We start from the raw sequence: 6599 nt of genomic DNA on the forward strand, positions 1-6599 counted from the left end.
ATATTTGCTATATTGCAAGAAAGTTATTTATGTCACTTAAATTTTCAAGCATATTAGAATGAAGTTGTGTATGGTATAAGACGATATGTTTATTTGCACCTTTTTATAATAAAGCTTATTTAAATTTTTTTAATGAAAGACATTCCTAGTAACTCAGAATGATCTGATTTGGAAATAGGGCTACTGAAGACATACATAACTTGTTCAGTTGAGAAAGAATTTGTTGTCTCTTGTATGACAAGTATGCCGAGAGATGACAAGGACTCATGGGGAAGAGAAAGAAAGTAGAGACAGATGGATACTGAGAAGGCCAAGGAACATTTGCTTCTACAGAAACTGGGAGACACAAGGTAGTGTCTTCCTCTAGACTTAAAGAGGGAGCACCACCCTCAAGGTAGCTCAATTTTGAACCTTTTGAAAAGCAATTTCTGATGTTTGAAGCCACCTAGGTTATGATATGGCACTGTTTTTGTCAGGGTTTTTATTGCTGTGAAGAGACACCATGACCACAGCAACTCTTATGAAGAAAAACATTTAATGGGGGTGACTTACAGTTTCAGTGGTTCAGTCCATTATCACCATGGTGGGACATGGAGGCATGAAGGCAGTCATGGTCCTGGAGAGTCCTACATCTTGCACAGGCAACAGGAAGTGAACTGTTTCACTGGGCATGGCTTGAGCATATATAAGACCTCAAAGCCCACCTCCACAGTGACACACTTCCTTCAACAAGACCACACCTCCCTTTGGGGGCCATTTTCTTTCAAACCACCACAGGTACTTTGGTAGTTCTAGCAAACTAGTACAATAATAGTAAACATTTAACTTATTAAAAATTAATTCCCAAATGTTGTGGGATATTTGATCATATTGTGAACCCCAAGTTTGTGTTACTTAAATAAAATCAATCATAGGTCAAGAGGCAAATCAAGCAAACAGTTGACTGGAAGTAACCACAGAGAGTGAGGAGAAATTGGGAGGCTGGAGAGAGGGAGACACATTTCTATTGTTGTGACAAAACACCATGACCAAAAAGCAAATTGGGGAGGAAAGGGTTTATTTGGCTTATACTTCAGCATTGCTGTTCATCACTGAAGGAAGTCAGGACAGGAACTCAAACAGGGTAGGATCTCGGAGGCAGGAGCTGATGCAAAGGCCATGGAAGGGTGCTGCTTACTGGCTTGCTCACCATGGCTTGTTCAGCCCACGTTCTTATAGGACCCAGGACCAGAAGCCCAGGGATGGCACCACCCACCATGAGCTGGGTCCTCCCCCATTGATCAATAGATGAGAAAATGTCTTACATTTGGATCTCATTGAGGTATTTCCTCAGCTGAGGCGCCTTCCTCTGATGACTCTAGCTTGTGTCAAGTTGACACAAAACCAGCCAGTACACACAGGAAGTAGAAGGGAGGGACATCCTGTTGGAGGAGTTTTTGTTTCAGATGGCATAGGAGAGGGCACTCTTCCTGGGACAGCAGGAGAGGAGGAAGCAGCTGGGTGCTTTCTCTGCTTCTCTTAGCAAGCAAGTTTTCACCCTCACCTCTGGCTCTGGAGTCTTTATTGGTAAATTAAAAAGACAGAGACTTAGTCAAAACCATTCACCTCCCTATGTGGAAGTGGCTGTGGTAACAGCAGAAGCAGCTGTGGATGGAGCTGCAGTTGGCAGCTGAGGTAGCCTTAGGTTCAGGTGCAGCCACTGTGCCTCAGATGAAACACCACCCAAGAGTTAAACACTGTGCTTGTCTTCATCTCATCTCTTTGCCCATTTTTTGTACCTCACAATGTAAAGGAACAAGAGTGATATTTTGTTGTTGTTGTTTTGTTTTTTGAGACAGGGTTTCGCTGTGTAGCCCTGGCTGTCCTGAAACTCACTTTGTAGCCCAGGCTGGTCTATAGGCCTCTGCCTCCCAGTGCTGGGATTAAAGGTGTGCACCACCACACCTGGCTTAAGTGTGATAATTTATAAACAGACATGTCTAAGTGCTTACGTACAATTTTTAAATCTAAAGTAGGAAAAGTATACTTGATTTTTATGTTTGTTTATTTGTTGGGACAGGGTCTCATGTAGCCTAGGCTAGCCTCAAACTCGGTTGCTGATGACAGCCTTGAAATATTGATCCTCCTGCCTCCACTTCCCATGTGCTGGATTATAGGCATATACCACCATACCCAGATGGTTTATATACCATTTTAAAAATGTTTGAAGCTGTACCTGGTGACATATGCCTATAATCCCAGTATTCAGTGTAAGTGAGGGTGCACTGAAACCACCAAACTAGACCATTCTTTGGGTAGAAAGAGAGGTTTATTGGGAATCCAACTGCCAAGGCTGTCTCTGGGGTAGTGGGGAGGGTGGAGAGAAGCAAAATGTCTGAAAAGCAAGCAGATGTTGCATGAGGTCATCAGAGTGGAGCTGATTCGGGCTATCCGGCTCAACTTGGGAACTAGATGCCATGATTGGGGTAGCTGATTATGAGAGGTCCTGGGAAACAAAATCCCACCTTATGAGATTCCCGAGGAATGCCGAATTAGGCATCTGTTTACCCAGTAACAGTCCTTCTGCTCACTCCATCAGTGAGCTTCTGTTTAGGGCACTGTCACCACCATTGCCATTTTGGGGGCCTGTGTTGGAGTATGTGCAGGAAATCACGTTGGGAGTTATTCGTAGAAGTAATTTGAGGCCTACAACAACTGCTTCTTGGTTTGTGTCTCCCAGGCCTCAGAGCTGTACTAATCCAGGATTTCCTTAATCCAATTTCAGATTGGAATGTTTCTAGGTCACAGGATCAGACAAAGCTGACCCAGGCTGCAGGTTTATTTTTGGTGCCTTTATTCCTGTGCAGCTGCCCTTTGCTGTCTCAGCCCCGTGTGCCTTCCAGTCTCCCGTGCCTCAGCCTCGATGCTCACTTTGTTCTCCACATGGAGGGCAGCATCCTTCAGTGTGCTTAGCTCCCCCAAACCCCTCTCCCCTCCCCCACCCAAAGCAAAGTCCCATGCCTCACCTTCCATTTCTATTCCTGTTGCTTCTCCATCATGGCCCAGCTGCTCCTCCTTAGCTTATTGGCTGTTTGATATTAGCAAGGAGGTCTTTTTAAAATTTTGATTTCTTTTTTTTTCTTTTTCTTTTATTTAAAAAAGATTTGTTTGTTTGTTTATTTATTTATTATGTATCCAGCATATATGCCTGCAGGCCAGAAGAGGGCACCAGATCTCATTACAGATGGCTGTGAGCCATCATGTGGTTACTGGGAATTGAACTCAGGATCTCTGGAAGAGTAGTCTATTGGTGAAATTATTAAGGCCACTCCACGTAGTTAAAAGGGAGGTTTATTTTGTGGGGTAACTTACAAATGAAGGGGTAGGTTGCAGGGTCTGGCAAAGGTATAGCACAATCCGGCGGTGTTCTCTGGAGAACTCTGCTCGGTCTACCTCCTGCGTCCAGGGTCCCTGAACCAAGAGAGCGACCTCCTCTTGATCCTGGGTCTTCCGCTCCCTCCTCTGCCCCGCCTTGTGGGCGTGATCATTACTGAAGCCTTAATGGGGGTTGGAACTTCCAGGCCAATGCTGGGATGGCTATCCACTACAGTAGTCAGTGCTCTTAACCTCTGAGCCATCTCTCCAGCCTTAAATTTTGCTTTCTTCATTGTATCCAACTAGAGAACAGACCTTATCTAAAAAATCTACCTTTACAGAAAGCACAGTCAAAACACATCTGGGGAGCGCTTGTTATTTGCAGGTTCTCGGCCTTTGGTCTAGAAAGCTGAACATGAGGGTCCCATAGATTGAAGCAAAGTGATAATATATATTAAAGAGGGTACTCTGTCAAGTTTGAAGAGGGACATGTGACTGAGGACACTTAAGGCTTTGATTGTTTGGGGCTTTCTTTTTGTATGGTTCAAGAGATATTTATGTACTAAAGAGGGTGCTTCTCTGTTCTGATGAACAGATTATGTAACTTTTCTTCCCCTTGCTGTGCATATACTTGCTCATAATGCATCTGATTTTAAATATATGCATGCCCAATTACACATAAGCACAAGATGGTTGTTGTGGAATATTAAAGATATGTTACATTCTTTCATGCAGTGGAATATTTGTTTAATGGTGCAAAGATGTGCTGCATTCTTTTATGTTGCATTTGTTTAACTCTGTAAAGCTGTGTTACTTTGCCTGTGTAAAACACCTGATTGTTATAATAAAGAGCTGAATGGCCAAAAGCTAGGCAGAAGGGAGAAATAGGTGGGGCTGGCAGGCAGAAGGAATAAATAAGTGAAGGAAATGAGAGAAGAAGAGAAAAAGGAGGGGAAGAGAATGCCAGGGGCCAGATACCTCATCCCATAGCCAACCATGGAATAAGAAGAAAATACATGTAAGTGGAATAGAGAAAGCTAAAAGCCCAGAGGCAAAAGGTAGCCAGGATAATTTAAGAAAAGCTGGCTAGAAACAACCCAAACTAAGGCCGGGCATTCATAAGTAAGAATAAATCTCTGTGTATTTATTTGGGACCTGAGTGGTGGGCCTCCAAAGAGCACAGAGTTAAAAAAAAAAATCTAGAGATGGTAAATAGGACATTCTCCCTAAAAGTTCACTTGTTTGAACTGTTTTGCCTCACTGGGTTTGCACCCCAGTTTAAGCTGAATCATCAGCCTTTTCATTATTCCTACCCTGATACATAGGGAATATCCACGAATAGAAACTATCCAAACAAAAACTGACTGTTTTTAGGGGTGGAAAAACTTAGATAGAGGGATATGTATAGTCTGCTACAGGTGGGGGGTCTGAGGAAGTCCTGAGGTTGCTAGATACGTTGTTTAGAGAGGGGTGAAGTCAATGCAGGTGAAGACACTGAGCTGACACACCTGGTACTGACCCATTTGCCTGTATTTCCTTATCCCCAGTAGGATCAACCCCCAGTCTCTGGTAACATCTGTTCTGCTCCTAATTTAGATGCAATTAACCATTTTAGATAGCAAGTTCAAGAGAGATCAGACCTACTGCTAAAATTTCTTTCGAAAGAGAGACACAGACAACATCTTCTCCTCCCAAGATGCTAACAAACCAACAAACTGAGGGACGGGTCCATCTTAGTTTACTCTGGAAAATCAATGAGTTGATTAGGCTTGCTTACAGAGCAACGGGTGAGAGGTTATGGGCAGGAGTGTGGGTGGCCTTAAAACAGCCACACTAGAAAGTCTGAATCCGGCACGTTCAGAAGGAAGGTCAAGTTTATTTGTTCCCTGGGGGTTTTGCATATGCTGCTCTTATTATCCAGGATCTCTTCTTGTAGGTCTCTCCATGGCTGGATTCTTATTCAGGACTCAGACCATATGGTCACTTCCTCAGGTAGGTTTCCTTGATTCCTCCATTGTTCACCACTTTGCCTCACTTGTTTTCATTAGCAATTTGTACATCCCTATTTATGTTATTGTCTGTATCTTCACCTACAATATGGTCATCTTGAGCTCAGGTACCATTTTTATCTTGCAACTCTGTCCTTGGTGCCTTGAAGAAATCCATGGCACATACAAGGGCTTGTTATATATGAATGAAAGAGAAGGTAAAAACCTTGAATTCTTTCTGATTTCTTTTGAAGTAGATCTATTCAAATGTGTTCCTTTCAACCAGATTATAATCAAATGTGCTGTTATGCAGGTGAATTGGATCACCCACTAAAAATGAGTAAGTTGATTTCTAAATTTATTGACTTGAGCTCACTTTCTTCACAGGAACTGTATATTAAATCTTGTGCAAAGCAGCTAATGCCTTAATGTATTTTTGTATTCATTTATTGACAGTGTTGCTTCTTAGTTGGAATGCAGCTTACACAGTAGGTTATCTGGGAATGGCTAGGGCATATTTATTAAATCAAGAGATTTCTTAGATTTACGTATGTGTGGAGACATGAAGACGGGGAACAGGAATTTGTGGAAAAGTCTTTCAGGGAGCAACAGAGTTGCAGGGGAATTTGCAAGCCTTGAATTCTCAAGAAAGCGCTGATCCCCCTTTTTTTGTGGGGCACCATATGTGGCAGAACTAGTGAGTTTTAACTTCAAGTGAAGGAAAGTGCTTGAGATTAAAGTACCTTGCTTCTCAGAAGTTAGTTCATGCAAATGTGGCAAAACTTCAGCTGTGGGCCATATGTCGCTTGAATTCACGGAAACAGCTGAACAAAACTTGCTGAGCAGGTAGGTAGGTGAATTAAGGGCACAGATGTCCCTAAGTCACTCACCAGTTACTTCTGAAGTATAGTATCTGTGAAAACACATCTGTTGTTGGGGGAAGGGGAAAAGGCTTTTCAGATTCTGACATCTGTCGGTCAAGGGACTTTCCTCACAAGTATCCAACATTCGCCGGCGGCAATAGGTTGGGTTCAAGTGCAACCAGTTTTTCAGGCAACCGCCTTCCCCTTTTCCTCTCGCTCACAAAAAACAATTATGTATTTGGACTAATGGCTGAAATGTCACTGACGCCTCGACATAGCCTAGTAAGGGAGACAGCCCAACAAACGCACAGGCTTTTTAAGAACACTAGCCAGCAGTCTTTAGAGGTGGTGGCCTTCAGAACACCAAAGGCACAGGGGACAGAAAAAAGGAGAG

This window comes from Onychomys torridus, chromosome 5 (genome assembly GCF_903995425.1).
Source record: "Onychomys torridus chromosome 5, mOncTor1.1, whole genome shotgun sequence".
NCBI classification, from domain to species: domain Eukaryota; kingdom Metazoa; phylum Chordata; class Mammalia; order Rodentia; family Cricetidae; genus Onychomys; species Onychomys torridus.